Source organism: Lissotriton vulgaris, chromosome 9, assembly GCF_964263255.1.
Source record: "Lissotriton vulgaris chromosome 9, aLisVul1.2, whole genome shotgun sequence".
Lineage (NCBI taxonomy): Eukaryota > Metazoa > Chordata > Amphibia > Caudata > Salamandridae > Lissotriton > Lissotriton vulgaris.
The window spans coordinates 1216558359-1216581812 of NC_141697.1; the positions used below are offsets into that span (position 1 = coordinate 1216558359).

The following is a 23454-nucleotide window of genomic DNA, read 5'->3' on the forward strand; positions in this document are numbered from 1 at the left end:
CACATAATGGTTAATCCATGGCCATATCACACTGTCAGTCACGACTTTCCAGTGTCAATATGGTCTACAGTATCATAAAGTAGGCAGGTATGAAGTGTTGGGTAAGTAATACATTCATTAATCTTGGGAATTACTGTACAGGTTTAGATACAGGAATGGGGGACACTAAAGTCTCTCAGCGATTTAAATTGTGAGAATTTATTAAGTGGGTCTCTAATTTGTCAGATATTATGCTTCACAGAGCTTGTAATGCTTTGGTTGCAAACTTATGTCAGTTAAAAGGATCACCAGTTGCCGTGATTCATCCAGTGTTCAAAGTGCTCTCGAATGGGAGTTATTTGATGCTGAATGATCAAGGTTGCTGTGGGATGATTCCAGGCATCACATATCTTGTCACAGTGAGTTCCAGGTTTACTTGTTGTTTGCAAATATTGTTTCCACTGACCCATACAGTCATGGAGGCGCCACTGTGGCCTTAGTTGAATGGTTTCCTTAAAAGGTTGGATTCTCAGACTGAAAGTCATACTTTTACAGAAGGATGTGGCTTTAACTTCAGCACGAGAGACTTTTGATTTTGAGGTTGCAAGGTCTTCGGCAGAGATACAGGCATTAGTCCGAAAGAACATCCCGCTCCAATTCGGGAGAATGGTACATCATATCTTGAGCATGTATGATAAGAGTTGGATAGTACACCTATTTAAGAGCGTAGGTTCTGGACTATTAAGTACCTTTCAGACTATCTTCAGAGGTATTCCAGCATTAGTACCCTCAGTATTAGGAAGCATTTTTAGACTGCTTCCGCTGGTCCTACTACTTGTAGTGGGTATCCTGGTTTTAATTTTTCTGTTACGCAAAGGATGTCCCAGTTTCCAACGAGATGGAAAAAGCACCCCTTGTGCGACGATGCCGTGAACGCATGATTCTCCATCTGGGTTGACCTAGACTTTGGGAGCTAAGCGAGCATTGGTTACTATTGTTCAGATCAGTCTGGGTTGACTGCGCCTGCCAGTGCTCCACTGCATAGTCTGTGGACACGAATGTGTGTTGGACATATGTCTAACACTTCAATCTGTTGCGCCACCGGACGTGGATGTACTACTGGACCCATTAAAAGCCCACGTATTGCAGTGTCTTTAGCGTATTCCAATGTTGGCATTCTTAGAGCCCTCACAGGATGCTTCAGCTCCTGTCGGAATGGACACCAGCTCTATCTCAGGCTCACAGGCTACAAGTACTTCCTCAGCAACGGCTGTGGAAACTGGAGATCACCTTTGCTCTATTGACCTGATCCAAGTGGTGTTTCAGGGACCGTCGTCTGTGAAAACAAGCAGCAGTGATGTTGCGTCCCCCACACCGGACACAAACATTTATCTCTCTGTGTGATGGGAACAAGTCAGCCTTTTTCCAAAACAATCCATATTGGAATCAACAACATCTGTTTGTTTGGGGTTTTTTTTTTCCCCCATCTCTCTCACTATGGCTTTCGGTGTGCTCAGTTGGTCTAAGAGTATATTGACTATTTAGAGGACTTGTAGAGTATTATTTTGCTTTTACACAATTTTTATAAACATACCATGTTTTTATACTCCTATTTTAACAAGGTCTTTTAATGATTTTAAACAGGCATATTTTAGCACTGGTTAATATTGTTGTGCAGTCGGTTAACCCCTTCTGCGCTGATGACGGAACCGCTTCGTCAGCCGCTGTGGCGCTGTGCTGATGACAGAGCAGTTCCGTCATGGCCCGCCCGTGGCTCCTGCGCGAATTCCGCGCCTTCGCTGAGCGTTCTGTAGAGCGGGCGGGGCCATGACGGAACCGCTCCGTCATAAGCACAGCACAACCGACGCTGGTGATGGAGCGGTTCCGTCACCAGCATGCGCCCGCCGCATTTCCGCCCCGCCCCCTTAGCACTGCGGCGGAATAGCCGCCGCAGTACCCTTAAATTGGCCTAGTTAGTTACACAACCTTTTACCTACATTTCTCCTACCTTGCTCTACATATCGGCTCTGGTGCTGACCTTTTGCCTAGTTAGGTGCCATATAAATGTTGTGTGGTTTTCTTCGAAAACTAGCCTCTTATTATGCATGAGGATTCTTAGTATTACAGCGGGATTACCATAATCTGCATAATAACTCTGTACAAAAGTCACCACTATTGTCATCCTTGGCAGACAAGCCCACAGTACCATGACACATCTAGGTATAACCCCTGAGGGTACCTTTCGCGTATATAAGTCCCACATCTTCGCTTGGCAAACCAAAGGAGAAAAAGCGTCCATGCTGACACGATAACGCTGAAGTCCCTGCCAGCACGCAGTGGTCTGACATCGAAGTGTCCATTTCGAGCCCAAGACAGGGTCCTTCATTCTCTACCATCAGTAAATAGGGTTGGCTCTTTCCTAGGGGATTCTTGGTTATACACCTTCACACATGCTAGGTACATTTATGTACATCTAGCAAGCGTTTGCATTTCAAGAGTACTCACGATTATTGCCATGTATATATATGCCTGCATATAGTCATTGTTTTAGCACCATGGTAGAATTCTACCTTTTCTTTACTCTGTCGGTGCTTATAACCGTAAATGACGCTGGTTCAATAAATGCTTTTTGAAAAACGTCCCCACCATTTATTCTGTACATCTCTCTGAGACAGAGTGAGCATGGGTGACTGAGCCAACTGCAATGTACTGTTTCCACGATCCCTGAGGGGTCAGGGTTGTCATGTTCGATGGTTGCCAGAAACTATTCGCTCCTTGGTAAGGTTGTGGGGCTTATAGTGGCACTGTGAGCTAGCTGGTCTACAGACTAACATATCCCTTAGTTTATGTTGTCTAAACGTGCATATCCTATATTTATTAATAGTAAAAACATAATAGAAGCGTGGCATGTGTTCCAGTTATGTATGCATTACTGCTGTGCACTACGAAATATTGTGTTATTGAATTATTATAACCTAGCCTGTTTTTGTTGAATTATCCAATCTAATAACAGAATATAAAATAAAAATGTTGCGTTAATTTCACACTTGGTTCTAAGCCATGGACTGAGCCTGGCCACTTAGCCTTCCTCTGGATTACCAAATAATTATTCTGCGTTTCCTAGTTAAAGATTCTTTGCTCAAGGTTGATCTTCAAGCTAAACGTCAATATGTTACAGAATGGAATTGCCGCCCAGTTCTTTCAAGTAGAATTATCATGTGATGTTTTGTGTGTTGCCCCCAGTAGTACTATGAAGAAAATCCCATAACGAAGCAACAGGCTACAACAATAAAGAAGCTGGGAGTATGGCCCAAATCCTGAATAGTCTGCATTAGAACCGTTAAGCTGTTCTACAATGCACAGACTTAGGAAAAGCCAAAGACTGTGCTGCAATTGGTGAACGTAACGGGTATATTAAAATACTGCATAGCAGATACTTTTGATAAAGGGCTAGTATTTTCATTGAACCTTTACAAGAAATTACGTGCATGCACATCAGTTTTATGAACAAAAATAGCGTAAAAACAAGATATTATGAAAGTAAAACAAACGAACGTGCAATGTATAGCACCTTAGCTGCTTCGCAAATATCCCTCCCCAGTGCTGCGCTGTCCATTGGAACTAGTGCTGAATGGACGTCCAATGGTCGTGCGCAGCACTGGGGAGGTAGCGCTCGTGACGACTGTTGGCCGTCAGCAGCGCTTAAGAGGTTAATGAATAACACTGTTTATATAACTGGCTAAGACATTCAAACAACAAGTCCATACGTATCAAAAAAAGTTTAAAACCACCAATTACAATATTGTTGTGTCAAAGTAAGTAGATCAAAGAGCACACGCTGGATCAAGTTTAACTAAAATATTACTTAACAGTCTTTAGTCAAACCCAGGGCCAGAGAAATGTGTTTTTGCAGCTGCTGCATTTTCCGCATAATTATGGATTTGTTGCATTTGCCAAATAAATCCATCATCTGCAGGGTTACGTGTAGATTTTTTTTTTTATTGTTTCGATGCAGAATGCTTAAAGTTTACTAAAAACACAGCAACAAATTTTGCCGCACGGCGGAAGGCCCTTCACAAAGTTTTCACAAAGCTTGGCTAGCTTTCTGCTCCTTATTGGTATATTTGAGTGTCAAACTGATAATAATGAGTGGAACCTTTTCCCATAAACTGCTAACTTGTAACAATTATAAACTAATGAGGTAATATTATACCAAAATGTGCAGCATTAAACCGCATAATTTGCCTTTTCTTGTGCATAATTTAGTCAGCATTATTTGACCTCCCCTGCCACAATTCCAGTGCCCTGATTAACCTAATAGAAACACAAATGAGACTATGTAACATCCATGAAATGATATGGCTTTGGTGGAGAGCGCACCCAAACAATGTCAAACCATGAAAAACAAATAGAAAGTGGGGGGGCGTGGTTAGCAGCCGAACCAGGTCAGCACTATCACCCATGGTCTATCAGAAATCATCTCTAATCTCGGTATAGTCTGTAACCCCTACAAACTCTCCCCCCGGACCACCCCCCACGTCAAAACGTCCTCTACTTCTTCTCCCACCCCAGCGGGCTCAAATCACCCGACCGCCAGGCCGCTTAGATCAGAAGCTCTGATGTCAGACAGGGAAGCAGCCTTACTAGCCGCCACCTACGACTCCTCCACTACGGAGTCACCCAAATCCAAAATCCAAGTCATCACAGGTCACCGGAAAGACCTACCCATCGTCAAAACACAGAGATCACCAGTCCTCACCGCCATTCCTAGAGAGACTAAAGAGGGAACCACCAGTAATCAGGAGAAATTCACCAACTGCCTCCTAATCAACTGCAGATCGGCCTCACTACACGCAACGGACTTAGCCGAAGCCATCCTCACACATGACATCGACGTTGCGTTCCTCACGGAGACTTGGCTTAATACGACATCCCCTCCCTGCTTAGACATGCTGGTTCCACCCGGCTTCTCCCTCATCTCCAAAGATAGAAGTAAACAACGAGGAGATGGGATCAATCAACGAGGAGGTGGGGTCGCTATCATCCACAAGGACAGCTGGAGCATCACAGAAACCTCCTCCTTCGAGTATGACTCCTTTGAATGCCTATCCACCGTCATCAAAACAAAAGACAACGACTCTCTACTGTGCCACCTACTCTATCACCCCCCGGGCCGAAATAACGAGTTTGGAGAACAACTATCAAACCTGATTGCACAAGACACACTTGGCGACTCCAAAAACTTAATTCTTGGTGATCTGAACATCCGATGGAATGAGACCCAAAACCCTCTAAACAAATCGCTATCTAGCCTCCTTGATGAGAACAACCTCACCCAACACTGTACTGAGGAGACTCACTACAAAGGAGCCACACTGGATGCCATCATTGCCCATAAGAATTCTATCACGGTCAACCACATACTACCAGTTGACTGGTCAGATCACCACATGATCTTATTCCACATCAATCACCCCATCGTCTCGCTTAAACCCCCGCAAGACCCCCCTAAATGGGCAAGAAACCTCTCCCAAGTACCCCAAGACATCTTGGAAGGTCAACTAAGCGCACTTCTTCCAAATAACACAATGCACCTCTCGACCAACGACCTCGTCGACCACTATAACTCGGGGGAAGTCTCCATACTTGACAATCTAGCTCCTCTAAGGCTCAAAAGAAGCCGAGCCACTCCATCCAGAACCTGGTTCACTGCGGACCTCAACGCAGAAAGAAGAAACCTGAGAACCAAAGAAAGAAAGTGGAGAAACAACCCAACCGCCATTCTCCTCCTTCAACTAAAATCAGTCCGTAGGAAGTACAACAACCATATCAAAAACAAGAAATCCAGCTTCTTCCGCGAGGCATTGGTCAAATCCAAAAACAGACCCAAAGAACTCTACAACATTATCAGACAACAAACAACAAAGCCCCTGCCCTCAACCTTACAGGCTTCCAAAGAACTCTGTGACAACTCTGCCAACTTCTTCAACGATAAAGTCCTAAAAATTGAACTATCTCTAGACATCAACAACCCACACCTCCAGAAGAGCTACTCGGCCTCCCCAGTGGCACTCCCACCCGACTCCTTTCCCTCCCCCTGGCTAAGCTTTCGCCCCGTCCAGGAAACTGAGATAATCGCGCTGATTTCGACCTCCAAACCTTCAGCACACATTTCAGACCCCATTCCCCCATCCTTAATAAAAAAAAATGAAGCTTACCTTAGCGCCCATCTGGGGAAGAATCATAAACAGTTCCTTACAAAGCGGAGTGGTCCCCGATTGTCTAAAAATGGGACAAGTCACTCCTCTTCTGAAAAAACCCGGTCTCGACTCAACTGACTTGAACAATTTCAGACCGATATCCAACCTCCCTCTACTCGCGAAGACACTTGAACGTTGTGTACTCCTGCAACTGACGCAACATCTGGACAACATCAATCTCCTGGACCCCCTCCAATCTGGCTTCAGACAAGGCCGCAGCACTGAAACCGCGATGCTGAATATCAGATGACATCCATGGATCTCTTGACGCTGACAAGTGCTGCCTCCTCATACTCCTTGATCTCTCAGCAGCGTTCGACACGGTGGACCACAAGCTCCTCATCAGAACTCTTCAAGAAAGAGCCGGCCTTGGCGAAGTAGTTCTCAAGTGGTTTTCCTCCTTTTTACATAACCGTTTGCAATTAATAAAAATCAAGAACTTCACCTCCGATACACTGCAAGTCAACAAGGGTGTCCCTCAAGGATCAGTGCTCTCCCCCCAGCTCTTTAACATCTACATGGAACCACTCGCCAAGTTACTCAGGAACGCCAACATCCACTTCCACCTCTACGCGGATGACACGCAGATTTACCTGGAAACCTCCTCTCTCAAAGACATCCACAGACTCAATGTTGTCCTAAATGAAGTGCAAGACTGGCTGACAAAGAATCACCTGAAACTCAACCCCGACAAGACAGAAACACTCCTCATCTCAAACAAAGAAGATAACCCTCAAAGGTAACCTCACGCTAGCCGACTCTGTTAAATCCCTGGGCTTCACCCTAGACCCCAAACTAACCCTGACAAACCACATCAAGAACTCAGCGAAAAGCGCATTCTTCAACCTCAGACTTTTGAACAAAATTAAACCTTACATCCCCAACAAGGACCTCAAACTAGCCACGCAATCTCTAGTTTTATCAAGACTGGACTATGGGAACTCAATCCTAACAGGCCTCCCCAAATCGCACCTGGCACCACTAAAAACAACACTACACGCGGCAGCAAGAATGATCACAGGCTGCAAAAAATATGACCACATCTCCCCGGCACTCAAAGAACTCGAATGGCTCCCTGCGGAAATGCGAAGTACCTTCAGAACGGCCTGCCTAACCCACAAGGCCCTCCATACCGGCAAACCGGAATACCTGGCTAACAAGCTCAAAAAAGCAGGCCAAGCCAGAAATCTGAGAAGCTCTAACTCCCTGCTGCTCATCCTACCAAAAACCAGAAGAAAAAGAACTGCGGACTGCTCTTTCTCAGGAAATGCCCCCAAAATATGGAACGCCATCCCCCCGCACATCAGAACTCTACCGTCCTATGCAGAATTCAAGAGCCAACTTAAATCCTTGTGCCTTATCCGCTCCCTTGGTTGTGGATAACTTGGAGCTGCAAACACCCCAGAATCCTTGCGATAATGCTGAATTCAGCACCAAGAAGCCCTGCTGTCCGAACTTTTCTTCCTTCCAAATTGTCTCGCGCCGATTGCCTTTATTGGGTTTGTCTCATGCGGTTCTCTTTTTCTTGTCCTCTACTGTGAAGCGCTCTGATACCTTCGGGTCTTGTTAGCGCTATAGAAAACTTCTAAATACTTGAATGGCTGCGTAGCTGAGGAGCTCCGTGACTGACGCAGCTCCATCACACCTATACGCACATATATCCGGCAAACATACCCACGAGAGCAGATTCCGGGAGAGGAGAACAAGAGGCATCGTCCGCCGCAACTCCGGTTCAGGTCCGACGATGGGAGCCATACGAACTGAAACGCATCCGGTAGGGGGCTATCGCCACTTGGGCTACACCGGACTGGCGTGCTGACTGAACCCGGGCGGAAGTGCCTGTGGGCCGGAAACACTCGCCGGAAGTGAGCGATGGAAGAGGCAACCTGCGTCCTCGCCAAAAAAGGAGTGAACCGGAGTGCAGCATCCCACGAACACGCTCCCGCCGCCCGCCCCTGCAGGCCTTATTTCAGACGGGGGAAGCGAGGAGAAAGAAGCCCGGACGTCGGAAGCGTCCCAGCACTACATCAAAGCGGGGGTAAGGCAGCGATTATCCGACGCCGACTCCTGCAGTGCCGCCACACGACCGTGACGACCCCAACCCGGACCATTTCAACGAAGCGGGGCACCGAGCTACAAAAGACATACGTATAGGGCCTGCAGTGGGGAAGGGCCTCGTCGAGGGGTGTAGAAACCGTCACCAGGGAGCCCCGACTGACTCGCACTAACGCTGAGGAGTGACGCCTGGCATGGACGTTAACTCGCCCGAGCATAAACAGGAATCCAGTCTGTGCTATTGTGCACACCAGCAGTGCAGTGGATCTATATGGGCTTGATGCCGGGAGGTAGGTGAGCTGCTCCACGATCTGCCCTATAGGACACCTTACATCTAGTGCGCATACCGCTCCAAGGGCAATGCAGCAGAGACGCCTGATTGATAGGGGCATGCACTAATGTCTCACCACAGCGACAGGCTCCAGTAGGCCTTGTGAGCCCTGAAACACGATGCAGTCTTGACCCAGACGCCATTACGCTCACTACGCATCCCGGCCTCATCCCTGCTGGATTGGGCTCCAAAATTCCTGGCTTTGATCGCTTGTTGACGCAGCGACACAGTGACGGTGACAGCCATGGCGGGCAGAAACGCAAGAAATAGCACGGCGCAGTCGAAGCTGGATAAATATGCCTACGAAAAGGCCAGCACGCGACACCCGGAAGGGCGCTCCTCGACGGCAAAGGGCCCAGAGGGAGACGGGGCCAAGAAGTAAACATTGGAGGATCTAATGGATAAGCTGTCCAATGTCCAAACAACGGTGTGATCCATCTCCACAGATGTAAGCCTTCTGAGAGCAGACTTGCACAAAATTACGGAACGGGTGGCACAGGTGGAAGTGGTCACGAAGTCCCTAGTCCAGGATACTTCCGAATTGCAGTTTGCGATGGAACGTATGGAAGCAGTCACCAAGTAATTACAGGAAGGACGCTCCAGGCGCAATAACGTGCGAATCCTGGGAATACCGGAATCGGAAGGCAAGCGAGCAATGGATCTATATATTGAGGACCTTATTAAGAACAAACTGCAGCCAAAGGGACTTTCCCATTTCTTTTCCGTAGAAAGAGCTCATAGGGTCCCCGGTGGAGTAACGAAACCGGGGGCCCCACCACGACCAGTGCTAGCTAGACTGTTTAACTTCCAGGATAGAGATGCCATACTCCAGGCGGCACGGACTTCGCAGCCTCTTAAAATTCATTATTCCATACTTGCCGTCTTCCCCGACTACACGGCCGAGGTGGCCCGGCGAAGGAAAACCTACACAGACGTAAAAAAGACACTACAGGCGAAGGAACTGCCCTACTCAATGCTATTCCCGGCGAAACTGAGGGTGGTGGATAATCACAAAACATGGTTATTCGACACACCTGAAGCAGCACAAGAATGGTTGGAAGGCTGGAGACAAGTAGAAGCGCCGCGGCGCGCAGGAAAGGGACAGCGCAACCAGCACACAGAGGCCCGAGCGACTACGCCGATATCAACCGGGAACACTCAGGACAATGTCTCAGAAACTGGACTGGGCGAAGTGGAACGCCAGTCTGATTCCCAAGAACCCCGTCGGCTATAGCCCTGATGATATTGGTCTAACATGGTAGACGTGTAGCCCTTGGACTCTGATCAGGAAGAAGCAGAGGAGGGCAGATGAGGCCGCTGTCACCCCAGAACTTTTCTCCCCACAAGCAAGTACACTGGGTTGGGACGGGATTGAGCAATCTGCTAAATTGGGGAGGCGGGCGGTTCTATGTCCGTGTAGCAGGGAGGCAGGGAGGGGGTAGGGAACGGGGTTTTGTTTGTTATGATACATGTTTTGCACGTTTTGCCACGATACGACGAGAGACACGCACGCACGAACCATTGGGACACTGAATCCACAACACTGACAGGAGTGACACGGGAGCTCCCACGTCAACCACCTCACTATGCCGCAAAACCTACACATGGCCATCACACGCCCGTTGGGGCGCTAGACTTACAGCACTACTAAGGACGACACAGGGGCTCCCAACTAAACGACCTCCCTATGTCACGACACTCACAAGATACCGCAGATAGCGGCACACTGCAGCGCGTAACCACCCCTTCCCTGAAGGGGATGACCTGAAATGTGCGAGGACTGGGCGACAAGATCAAGAGAGGTCTAGTGATGCAGGCACTCATGCACCAGAGCCGACATTTGGTCCTGCTGCAAGAGACACACCTCACGGGTACAGCGCGTCAGGCGTTAGATCGCAGGGGATACAGGATGGTGGCCCACTCAGAGTTTACCTCTGGTTCCAGGGGGACGGGCATACTGTTGAAGAAGACATCCCCATTCATTCTTTTGCATCACAAAGTAGACGATCAGGGCAGATTTGCGGCGATACATGGACAGTGGGAGGGTCGGCCCCTTACCATTATTTCAGTTTATATCCCGCCAGCACTTCAGACAGTGGCACTACCAGCACTAGGAGACTTCTTGCTCAATCTCCCGGCGGGAGACACCTTAATAGGGGGAGACTTCAACGCGGTGGTTGACCCAACATTGGATAAATTCCCAGTGAGTATACTTACACTTGACCCATCTGCCTTTCACGATTTCCTGGAGGCCATGGGTCTGATAGATATCGGGCGTCATAGGCACCCAACCGCGAGACAATATACCTACCACTCGGCTGTACATAACAGCCTCTCACGTATAGACTACTTCTTGGGGCTGGGAGACGGTATGCGAGATGTGGACACCATTGAAATACAGCCCAGGGGTATATCAGATCATTCCCCGGTAGTCTTGACGTTACTCAGTCGGGCAAGGACCCGCAAAAGGATATACCCCATATATCCTAACTTTCTGAAACTCCCAGGTATCAAAAAGGCTCTAAAGACAGCGACCAAGTTTTACTTAACTGAAAACTCCGATTCGGTGCGCTCCCCCTCGACCCTATGGGAAGCGTACAAGACAGTACTCCGCGGCCAAGCGATGGCCTCCATTACGGGGCACAAAAAAGCACAAAGACAAGAACTTTTAGAGATGGAACGGTCAGTGTATGTGGCCACTGAGTCTCATGCGGAAGACCCACATTAGATATAGCACATACTTTACAGTTATGTCAGCAGAGGCATAAGAAATATCTCAGACTGCAGGTACTTGACCATAGGTCAGCCACGGCCCAAAAAATCTACGAGGTAGGGGACAAGGCGGGAAAACTGCTAGCCTGGTTGGAAAAGAGGGGAGGCAGCAATAGAGGCATTCAACAGATACACACTACTACAGGCCATCTACAGACACAGCCAGAGGAGATTGCAGACACACTAGCGGACCATTTCGAGAAGGTGTACAAACCCGGGTCGGGAAATCACAGAAGGTGTGGCGATGGATTCCCTGAACCACATAGTGATCCAATCACTCACACAAGAAGCGGTCCCAGATCTGGAAGCCGACCTCTCCATTGAGAAATTCAATTAGCAATCCAGGCGATACAATCAGGGAAAGCGGTAGGCCCAAACGGGATTCCCATTGAGTGGTATGAAATGATGCCAGATACACTCGGCCCGCCTTTGCTGGCCATGTACACGGAAAGTCGGGAAAAGAAGGAACTCCTGCTGGATCAGCAGACAGCCACTATCGTGGTGATTGCCAAGTCTGGCAAACCACCGTCAGATTGCACATCATATCGCCCAATTTCTCTCCCCTAATGCTGAGGTAAAAATTCTAGCGAAATTATTGGCCACAAGATTAATGGCCCATCTCCCGTCACTGATACACCTGATCAGTCAGGCTTCATGCCGCACAGGAGCACTGCACTTAATCTCCGGCGGGTACATGGAGTGATAGCACGAGCCAAGTCATTAACAGAATCAGCGGTGATCCTTTCCTTAGATGCCAGAATGGCGTTCAACATGGTAGAATTGGGTCATCTCTTTGCGGTCCTAACGCGTATGGGCTTCGGCCCCAAATTCATGGCTTGGGTGCGGCTTTTATATGCTAACCCGGTGGCGCATGTAACAGCCAACAGTCACACTTCGCGTACATTCCTGCTGGCGAGAGGAACCCGACAGGGCTGCCCCCTCTCCCCTCTATTGTTTGCCCTGGTCTTGGAGCCTCTGGCGACATTGCTTAGATTTTTAAAGTTAACAAAGGTCCTAGGCTTCAGATTACTTTAAGAAAATGATAAACACAGACTTAGAATAAGGACTGTGTGTTTTTCTTCAGTTTCCAGCCGGACATAGAAGTATTTATTTGGAGAATATGGTAAAAATATACATTTTATCAAGTGAAACAAGTCACACATTAATAACTGGGCACAAGCCTGTACCAAGTCAAGGAAAAACAATACATAGAGGAAGAAACAATGAGAAGGAGAAAATTAACAGGCAAACAAGTTGGAGAAAAAGGTGGCTTACAATACAATAAAGTCTTAAGTAAGCTCTAACCCACAGTAACTGCAAGACAAAATACAAATCGTAAACGGAGCAGTACTGTACAAACAGTCGACGAACGTTTCGATCCCTATCTCCAAAATTTAAGTTGGGATCATCTTCAGGACTACAATAAAGAGCTTTGCCTGATTGATTGCATTTACATAAGCCTGTGGAGTTAAACAGGAGGGGGGGGGGGGGAGAAAGGATTTATCTTGTAGATTATTTACATTAGTAGCAGCTAGTCAGTTGCAGTTCTATACATTAGGGGTGCAGCAAGTGCACGTGCAATAGTGCAGAGAGCCTTCGTTATTGTTTCCAAAGGGCACGGGTGGCGATGTGCTCCTATTTGGAAAAAGTGCAGGATCATGCCGGCGCACGGACGTTAACACGCGATTGATTGAAGATTGGTCTTATAGCAGAGCCTGGCGTTTACATTGTGCCAAGTGAGAGTGACAAATTGTGGCAGGGGCAAGGGCCGTGATAATAACGCCGGTAGTGAGCAATAGATGGCCTGTGCCTGGTGAAGCGGCGCGTGAAGTGGACAGTAGATGGCCTGTGCCTGGTGAAGCGACGCGTTAAGTTGACAGTGACTAATGTGGCCGATTATAAAGGCGGCGAAGAGGGGCTGCAAACTGACCGTGGCACTTAGTTGTAGTGCGTTCACGTCTTGGGTAGTAGTGCAGCAATGTCACTTCTGTGGTTGATATAGGAAAAAGAAAATTACACGTGAGTGGTTGGAACAGCGCTGGGTGCGTCGCGAACCGTAGAACCGTGGTGGTGAGTTACCTAGGGGGCCTGGCTTTATAGCGTAGGCATCGTTGCGGTTGTTACTGGAACCAGAAGCATGTTTCCTCGAGTCTCGGAGAACCTGCATAAAATCAATTGCAGCCATGAAGGTACCCGTGAGTTACAGCATAAAAAATGTGGAACACCGCGTGTTCAGAGCAAGTTTTACCTTTTTCAGTAACTACTGGATGTTGTGGCAACGCGCTCAGTGGCGTGAGCCTGTTCAGGACGAACCTACAGAAATGGAGGAAATATATACCGTCCATGAGTCTTGTGGACTAATTGTGGACCTGAAAAGCAGAGTGTGCGGGGTGAACTGGGGTGAAACTTACCGCGATGTGAACGTGTTGGGACAAAAGGATAGGTCCCGTCTGGTCAGCGTGATAGCTTGTATGAATGGAGCCGGGAGGGGAGTGCATGGTGATCTATCTTCTCGACCGTGGTGAGCGAAAGAGAGGAAGGACTAATTGGTTGTCATGGACGCGGCTGGAGCATGCACGCCATCTTGGAGTGGTGACCTAAGGAGTGAATAGTGCCTAAGGAAAGACATGGAAGATTTGGCTCTTTGCTGTTAGCGGTAATTCAGACACAAACACATTTTTTATTGAAATTGATAAGTGTTAGCGATTCCATGAATTCAGAACACATTTTACCAATCCGTGACAGTGAAAGGAACATTTGGTGCGCTGGGCTCTACTGCACTAAAGTGTTTACATTTGGCTCACGCAAGAAAGAAAGTTCATGGACAAACAACCAAGGAAAATTATATCAGGCTAGTCCAATACTCGGTTCTGTTTAGGCCATCCTGAATGGAATTGAATTGTATAATGGACTTCAATTCTTCTTTATTTAGCAGCTGTCCCATATTGCCGCCTCTGGGCGGAAGCTTCAGCACTTTTCAGTACAGTCCATTTGATGTCGTTTTCTGAGTGATTTAGTGCAGTGAAGTGCTCAACCAAGGGTGCATTGGGGTTGCTTAGAACCACACCACTACTAAAGGGCATTAGCTGGAAGGAGGGCTGGGAGGACCGTGTGTCCTTGTATGCCGACGACATGCTGGTGTACTTGACAGACCAGGACAGAAGTATACCAGCCCTACTGGCGCTGTGCGACGACTAGGGGGCATCATTGGGATACACCCTTAATTGGTCAAAGTCGGTCATTTATGTCCTGAGGGGACCTGCGCCTCAACTCGACGGGGACTGCCCACTGCTGCTGACCACGTCCTCATTCAAATATCTTGGCATTTATATAACCGACAGCGAATCAGAGTTCTTTGACAAAAACCTTACTCCACCCTTGGCCTGACTCCGCAGTGACGTCAAGCACCGGGCGCCGTTGACGCTCCTTGGAAGGGTAGCCTTATACAAAATGATGGCCCTCCCGAGGTTCCTCTATGCCTTGGAAAACTCACCCTACCCGGTCCCCCTGGGCTATTTCCGACAAGTTACGACGCTGGTATCCAACCTATTATGGAGCAACAAGCCAGCGCGCATTGCACATGTTAAGCTAAACAGGAGTTGGTTTGAAGGGGGGAATGCTTTACCAAACCTGCAATTGTATTACTGGGCCGCCCAGCTCAAAATCATCAACCACTGGCTCCATGCGCCCCGAGACGGCCCAGCGTATAGGGCAGACAGGAATCAACTGGGCACGGACAGTATGCGCTCAGTGCTTTATGACAAAGCTCAGGTGGCACGACTGATAGGCCCCACGAAACACACGGCTCTGCTATGGCATGCGGCACAGGCGAAACTGGGATGGAAGGGTGTCATTACTAAGCTTACCCACTTATGGGACACTAAGGCATTAGGACAACTGAGACATTGCAAGGGATTTACACAGTGGGACAATATAGGCATATCCACGGTGGGGAGACTTGTGGGACAAGGGAACTGTGGTGCCATTCTCCCATCTCCAACAGCAGTATGACCTAGGACCCACCGAAACCTATAGATATGTGCAGATACGGCACGCACTGTTGCGGGCAATACCTCCAGACACAGATGTCCCAGAATCCTCACCGCTAGAGGATAGACTACTAACGGACTATATGCAATGTAGTGCCACTTCCCTTACCTACAAATAACTATTAAACAACCAAATAGACCCTACATTGAAGCTGCGCAAACGATGGGTGGAAGAACTGGGAGACATGGATGAGGCTGAATGGAACGAGGCGTTGTCGTTCCCGAGGGAGGTGGGCATCTCAGCGAGGCTCAGGCTTGTACAGTTGAAAATCCTACATCATATATATTATACGAGAACTATACTACAAAAATTGCAGAGAGCGCCGCACCCCTACTGTCTTCGAGGCTTCGGGAGGAGGGTACATTATTCCATACCATCTGGGACTGCCCACTGATAGCCGACTACTGGCGTCAGGTGATGCGCAAGCGGTCACAAACACTGAACGTATCCTTGACTCCTGAACCACGTAAATGCTTACTCAACATCTGGGAGCCAAATGACCTGTCTAGGCATGGTCTAATATGGGGCACGTTGGCGATCATGGTGGCTAAACGTGACATAGCGCAAAAATGGGGCTCGCCAGACCTGCCCACATTAGCACAATGGGGCAGGAACCTAGACCTGCTAATGCTTACGGAGCGGGTGGTATATGCCAATAGAGCATGCCCGCGTAAATGGAATAAGGTTTGGTCTGCATGGAATGCATATAGGGGTGACCTGTGTGAGCCATTGCCAGAGGATGATGAGGCCAGCTCTGATGAGGAGCTAGAGGAGGGGTGGGACTGAGGATGCTACCTTATAACCAGAGATGTGGTAATATGGGGGACTTCACACTAAATGCTGTACATGTGGTTTGCGATCCCAAAACAAAATATGTGCAAACTACTTGTGGATCTGTGCACTGTTAATGTATAGGTTTGTTTACAGGTTCTGAGACACAAAGAAAAACAACAGCAAAAAAAAAATTTAAAACTCATGGGCCTCGAAGATATCGGACAAGTGATCTGTTTGAATTTTGTACACCTTGCTTCAACGCGCCGCCGGACCCCAGGGTTGTCGGCTAAACGGCTGTGTTAACCAGATAATGATATTTACATTGTGTCACCAATACAGCCGGCCCATGGGGTTGTAGGACATACGCTGTATCACTATGGAAATATACAATAAAGGTCTTTTGAAAAAAAAAATAGAAAGTGAAGTGATGAGTCAACAACGAAAGAAAATATTCTTTATTTTCAAGAGTATGTAAGAAACTGATATCCCTACGTGAAGAACACGGGGCACAGGCTAATTAATACTGCTATTGTTACAATAGCAAACACATAACACCTATGAACAATTCAATGCAGAAATTAACCTCGTTTGACAGTTACCAAAAACTTTCATAGCCATTAAATTATAGTAACCACCCCAAACACACTGATCATGAAAATAACTCTTAAGTATGAAGAATTGCAATGACAGAAAAGACAGTATTCATATAAAATATTTCACCATGTGGTATGAAACATTGCAAAAGATTTTTTTAAAAAAAATACACTGCAAAATATGTGCATATTTACATTTAAAAAGTTGGAGTGAAGTCAGCTACTGCGGCGACCACTTTCTCTGCACGTTTCTTTCTTTTCCATTCACATAGCTGGTATGTTCCACTGCTTCCTTTACCTACAACCACATGCTCCACAACTGCCGCTCCCCAACCATGCATTCTTTCCTGTTCTAGAAATGGCAGGTGGTCCATAGGAGAGAGAGAGAGAGAGAGAGAGAGAGAGAGAGAGAGAGAGAGAGAGAGGGAGAGAGACAGAGAGAGAGACAGAGAGAGAGAGACAGAGAGAGAGAGTCAGAGACACAGAGACACAGAGACACAGAGACACAGAGAGACAGAGAGACAGAGAGACAGAGAGACAGAGAGACAGAGAGACAGAGAGACAGAGAGACAGAGAGAGTCAGAGTCAGAGTCAGAGTCAGAGTCAGAGTCAGAGACACAGAGAGACAGAGAGACAGAGAGACAGAGAGACAGAGAGACAGAGAGACAGAGAGACAGAGAGACAGAGAGACAGAGAGACAGAGAGACAGAGAGACAGAGAGACAGAGAGACAGAGACAGATAGACAGAGACAGAGACAGAGACAGAGAATAGACTTGTTTTAGTTCTTTCATAGTCTCATCGTTTCAGAACTGAATCATTTTCAATATTATAATACATATACAACAAAGCCATAGTTGCTTATTTATCTCATGCAACTAACAACCATTGTCAAAGCCAATAGTCCGGACTTGTTGCATGTATAATGTCACTGGTTGTATCTGATATATCAGGATACAATTACAAACAGCAAAATGAGAGAGACAGAGAGACAGAGAGACAGAGAGACAGAGAGACAGAGAGACAGAGAGACAGAGAGACAGAGAGACAGAGAGACAGAGAGACAGAGAGACAGAGAGACAGAGAGACAGAGAGACAGAGAGACAGAGAGACAGAGAGACAGAGAGACAGATAGAGATAGATAGGTTACCGGCCTCCTGCAGTGGTGAGGGGTCCGCGCTGGCGGGGGGGCTCCCCTGGCATTTAGACCCCGTCCCGGTTTTGGGTCTAGGTGTCCCTGTGGGTGTCCAGTACGGCGAGGCCATGTTTGGGTCCCGGACTGCCGTGATCCTGCTGCCCGCTCCTCTTGCGCCGCTGGTGGCCAGCCTGCCTGCTTTCCTGGCTCACAGGTCCCTGTTTGCTTGGGGCTCATTTCCATCTGCGGCAGGCAAGGAAGATATCCTGCTCCTGGCGGATTGTGTCGAACCCATCCCTGCCTAGCGCTTTGTTTGTGTCTCTGCCTCGGTGCCCACACTTGACCAGCAGCTCTTGGTCTGCTCCTATCAGACATTCCTGCTGCCCTCCCTGTCGCCTATTGAATTGGATTGCCGCTCTCTGTTGGTCGCGGCCTGATTGCCCCCCTGGCTGCCTGGTGTCCATGATCAATCTCTGTTTGAGGACGACTACATGTCTGTCAATCTAAGTGGATTTGCTACCAGACCACTGGTTTCCTCTGCCTGGTCCTGACGCGAGGTCAACCTTGTGGTGTTTTCCTACTGAGCACTGGATATCCCTTCCATTACTTTGGCGAACATGGTGAAGGACGACCCCAAGCAACCCAAGCACCAGTTCTGGAAGGCCGTTTCGACGATCTGGGCACCAAGTTAGCGGGAATGAATACGAAGATCTAGGCGCATGACCGAAGATTAGATGTGGTCGAGTCCCGGGTTTCAGACATAGAGGACGGGGCTTCCTCCTCAAAGCGGCTGGAACGGGTTGAGAAGATCCTTAAAGACATCGCCATCAAGAACGAGGATTTGGAAGCCAGGAGTCGCCGCAACAACATCCGAATCCTTGGAATACCGGAATAGACATCCACTGGCCGCATGGACACATTTGTGGAATAACTACTCTCAGATCTGTTTGGCAAGGAATACTTCACTCAGGGCTTTGTGGTCGAACGAGCTCACAGATCGCTGGGCCTCCGTCCTAAGCCCGGTCAACCTCCCAGGCCCATCATCGCCAGGCTAATGAACTTTCGTCATCGCGACACTGCTTTGCGTGCGGCTCGTGATCTGGGAGCGATCCAATGGCAGGTTAGCAGACTCTCGTTTTTCGCAGATTTTACCATCATGGTGCAGGAGGCCTGGCTCAAATTCCAGGGAGTCAAGACTACGGCGAAAAACTTGGGCCTGCATTATGGTATGCTTTATCCTGCCCGACTTCGGGTGGACATCAATGGCAAGGCGCGGGTGTTTGACACTCCAACTGAGGCGCAGGAGTTCCTCCGTGATTACAAAAAAGACCATATGACTGGCTCTGAGGTTCCGAGATCATCTTCCCCTCCGACGCAAGCATCACAGTCTAGTGTGGACCTCTTCTCCCAACCCGGGAAAGGCTGACTGCCTTCTGTGTTACAATGCTCCTTCGTAGTGTCCTATCAATGGTTGCTTCCTTCACATGTGCCACTCCGCAACATTTAGAATTTGATCGCTGTTTTGCCCGAGCGGCGTGGCGTTGCCATGCCCCATGGTGTACACCACTGTGGTTTTCTTTGTTGTTTTGATGTTGCACTTTGTTTCCTCAGATCCACTCATTTTGCTTAGCCTTTCGTCCTTTAAGTGCACTGGTAGCTATGTTAGGGTCTGCCTCTTCTTGGGATGCAAGAGGTTGGGTGGGGCGTTTGTTCTTTGTTTATTGATGTTTTTTCCAGCTTGCAGAAGATGATGATCATTTTGTGGATTGTTATACATGCAGGTACTAATTTGATAATTTTGATGCAGTTCGGATGTTACAGCTAGGGAATGTGCCCGGTCCTTCCGGGCTTTCATTGTTGACATGGAATGTGCGTGGCCTGAATAACACCAGGAAGCGTAGACAAGTGCTGAATTATGTAGCCCGACACAAAGTTGATGTTCTTTTTATGCAGGAAACTAACCTGTCTGGCACGGATGGTACCTCAATGGCTTCTGGCTGGGTCCCCCATAGGTTTTTCTCCAATTATAGTAGATGAGCGCACGGGGTCTCTACCTTCATACATAAGAGAATTCAGTTTGCACATTATAACACATATCAGAACCCTGATGGCCGCTTTTTAATCATCACTGGACTGCTGCTGGGACACAAGATCCCCCTGGTGGGAGTATACGGCCCGAACACTGACTCCCCTTCCTTTTGTCATTCCTCATTGGCTCGCCTCCTCCCGAATGACACTGGCCTGATCATGGGTGGAGACTTTAACCTCCTGATGGATCACGCTAGGGACAGCACAGCTACCTACCCCGACACCAAACCCAGTGCCCGTTCTGCCCTTTGGGAGATCTGTGCGCAGTATTCTTTAGTTGACGTGGAATCCCTTTTACAAGCGCTACACCCTGCTCTCCCTCATTCTGGGTTCCACAATACCTGAACGAGGATTGACTATTGTCTGGTTTCCCCCGGGGTGGCGGGCTGGATTGGGACAGTCCGGACTCTTCCGCGCACCCTTTCTGATCACTCCTCGCTGGTCCTGCAATTACACATTCCCCGAGCGGGTGGCTTTGACAGGCAGTGGCGGTTTCATGGCCGCGCCTTGATGGATCCCGTTTTTAACGAAGAAGTTCGACAGGCTATTGAAGACTATTTTGAATTGAACACCGGTTCTGTCGATACATGGGCGGTCTTATGGGAGGGCTTCAAGGCTTATATCCTGGGGGGTTTGCATCTCAAAGCATGCTGGTGTCTTTGGCGATCTACGCTCTACTTTGGGCTGTATTGAGAGGGATATTGCTGCTGTAGATTGCGAATTGCTTGCTGCTCCCACCGAATCCCTTAGAACACGTCGTCTGGAGCTATGCATGGAGATCAGGGCCGCCGCCGACAGAGAGTTGTCTTACCTTAACAAACACAGCGACCCATCTACATCACAAATAGTGACAGTAGTTTTAAAACTGTGTTAAGTGTGTGTTTATTTGTCCTGACGAATGCTCTTAGACCCACGGGCCAAGAGAGCAGAAACATGTTGACGGTTTTTCAGTCTTATTGATATATGCTATGGACTCTTAAATTTCCTGAGAGCATACCGATATATTTTTTAACCTAGTGGTCCAGCGATTCGAATAAAGAGTACCCAAATCGTCTGGAAATCATTTTATCCATATTGCGCACTTTCAGTGGGGTGACTCAAATTTTCTCTGGAGACTGCCACGAAAAAACCAGAGATTGCCTCGGGTGAGGCTGGCAAAGATATTAATTGTAAAACCCAATGATTGTTGCCATAACGTCTGTGTGGGGCGGAGAATAAGATATACCGCTTTTCGTTATACACAACGTTTATGAGGGTTTTTCAATACTTCTCTTGGTATAAGTGGTTACAAGTGTCCTATCCACTTTTGATAAAATTCTACCTAGTTCTGGGGAACAGATAGGACAGCCATTCCTCTTCCCTCACATTGACAACCTCACCTATTATTAAAGGTAGAGCTATTGACATTGCTCATGATTTATTTATTTTTTAAATCATAAATAAATGGCGTTGTAATTTACAATGCCAATAGCTTAATCGCTCGCAAATGCAAGACCTATTGCATTTACACCCACACAGAGCCACACACACAAAGCCACCCACACACACATACAGAGCCACCCACACAGTCATTCACTTAGAGCCACCTACACAGAGCCATCCTCACACAGACAGAGCTACCCACACAGAGCCACCTACAAAACAAGATTCAGGCACACAAACACACTTATATGGCACAACGGAAAGGAAAGGCGTCCCCTGCAGTGGCCTGGTAAGCAATGCCTTGGGCCCAAAACTTTTTTATTTACAAATTAAGCACTGAATTACTAATAGGTTGTGGGTGCAGTGGTATCTGAGAGGAATAGAAATTGTAGTGCCTTTTGTAATAGAACACTTTGGAGCAATTTTCTGCATATTAAATATCTGATGTCAGTTAAGCTTAGTAGCTATAATGGCGCTCAATGTACTGACCCTGTAGGCATAGACGGCTGAACTGATTTTGAGGAGATCTGAACCCGTAACTTTCTTCCTGCCTCTATGACATTGTGACCCTGCCTGCCTGTGTCACAAAGTCACGTTGTTCTTGTGTGGTCAGTGTGTCCACGACTGTCTGATGTTGCCTTCCTCCGATTGTTGCTGTGAGTCTGCCCTTCCATCTTCCTGTCTTTTCTCTGACTGTGACCCTGTCAGCCTCTCACTGCGTCAGAATGTTGTTTTGTCAGCCTGCGTGTCCCATGACTGCCTGATGTTTCCTGTCTCTGACTGTTGTGGTGTGTCTGATGTTCAAGCTTTCTGTCTCTTTTATGACTGTGCGTGCCTGTCTGGCGCTGAGGCAGATTGTTGTTTTGTGTCTGCCTTTCTGTCTCCCTCCCCTCCTCTTCTATGACACTGTGATCCTGCCTGCCTGTGCCAGAAGTGAAGCTGCAGCGTAAAGTTAGTTATCTTCCCAGATTGCATCTCCATCATTCCACTACACTCCGGGGAAATGCTTTCATCCTGAACGGCAGGATGCCTCAGTGAGTTGAACACGTGTCCCCGGCACATGAGGTGGTCTGTGGATTCCGGCGAGGCTGACAGAGCCTTCCGTCCATCGGGCATTGGGAAATTGAAACATTTTGCATTTACAGCATTTAAAAACACAGACCCGTTTGGTTTAAGCGCTACACAACAAAAGTTGTAATATTGAAAAAGGAAAAATACCCTGGCAGAGCTGAAGAGGGTGATATAAATTTGACTCACTCCTTATGGTTAATTACAGTTGATTGAGTTAGACTGACTTCCTATTGCGAGCACTGTTGACACACATCAGTCCCTTTTGGCATCTTCTCTGGAGAATGGGCTGTGGGAGACCCGGGGGTGTCAAATGAGGACAAAGTGACCCATAGAGCGCCCAGTATGAGCGCCGGAGGCGCTGTACTGTGGCTGCTATATCTTAAACACTCCAGCGCAAACAATGTAGGGTTAAAGAAAAGGATGAATCCTTTCATTTTCCTAGAGATATTCAAAGGCCAAGGCTAGGAAAGCTGACTTAAGATTTCATTCTTTTCCAGGCCAATACACACTCTACTCAGACGAGCGTGTGTCCCCCAAAAGGAACTAAAACACAATCTGTTCAGGGCAATGTGTGTCAGACTACCCAGTGCTCTGTGTGCCCCACACAAGATACCAGGCCAGGGGCCCATCGTGTACAGAGCAGTGTGTCTCCAGCAGGCACAAAAATACAGAGCTGTGTGCGCCCCCCGGTAGGTGCAGATACACAGTCAACTCAGAGGAGTGTGTGTCCCCCAGCAGGCACTGAAACACAGTAGGCAATGAGCTGTCTGTGTCACCAGGAGTCCCTGAGAGACATCTGTGTGTCTCCCCCGGCCCCAGTAGACACAAAAGCCCTCTTTATTATACTTTATAAAAGTAGACTTTACGTTTTGGTTAAAATAGGACCAAATAAAACCATACATATTCATAAACAACGCACGTTTGTA

General features: G+C 47.9%; 1 protein-coding gene across 1 annotated transcript in view; it reads right to left on the reverse strand.

Moving 5' to 3' along the window:
- The window catches only part of PRKAR2A (protein kinase cAMP-dependent type II regulatory subunit alpha), a 711046-nt gene that overhangs the window by 662527 nt on the left and 25065 nt on the right, over positions 1 to 23454 (reverse strand). The window lies entirely within an intron of this gene.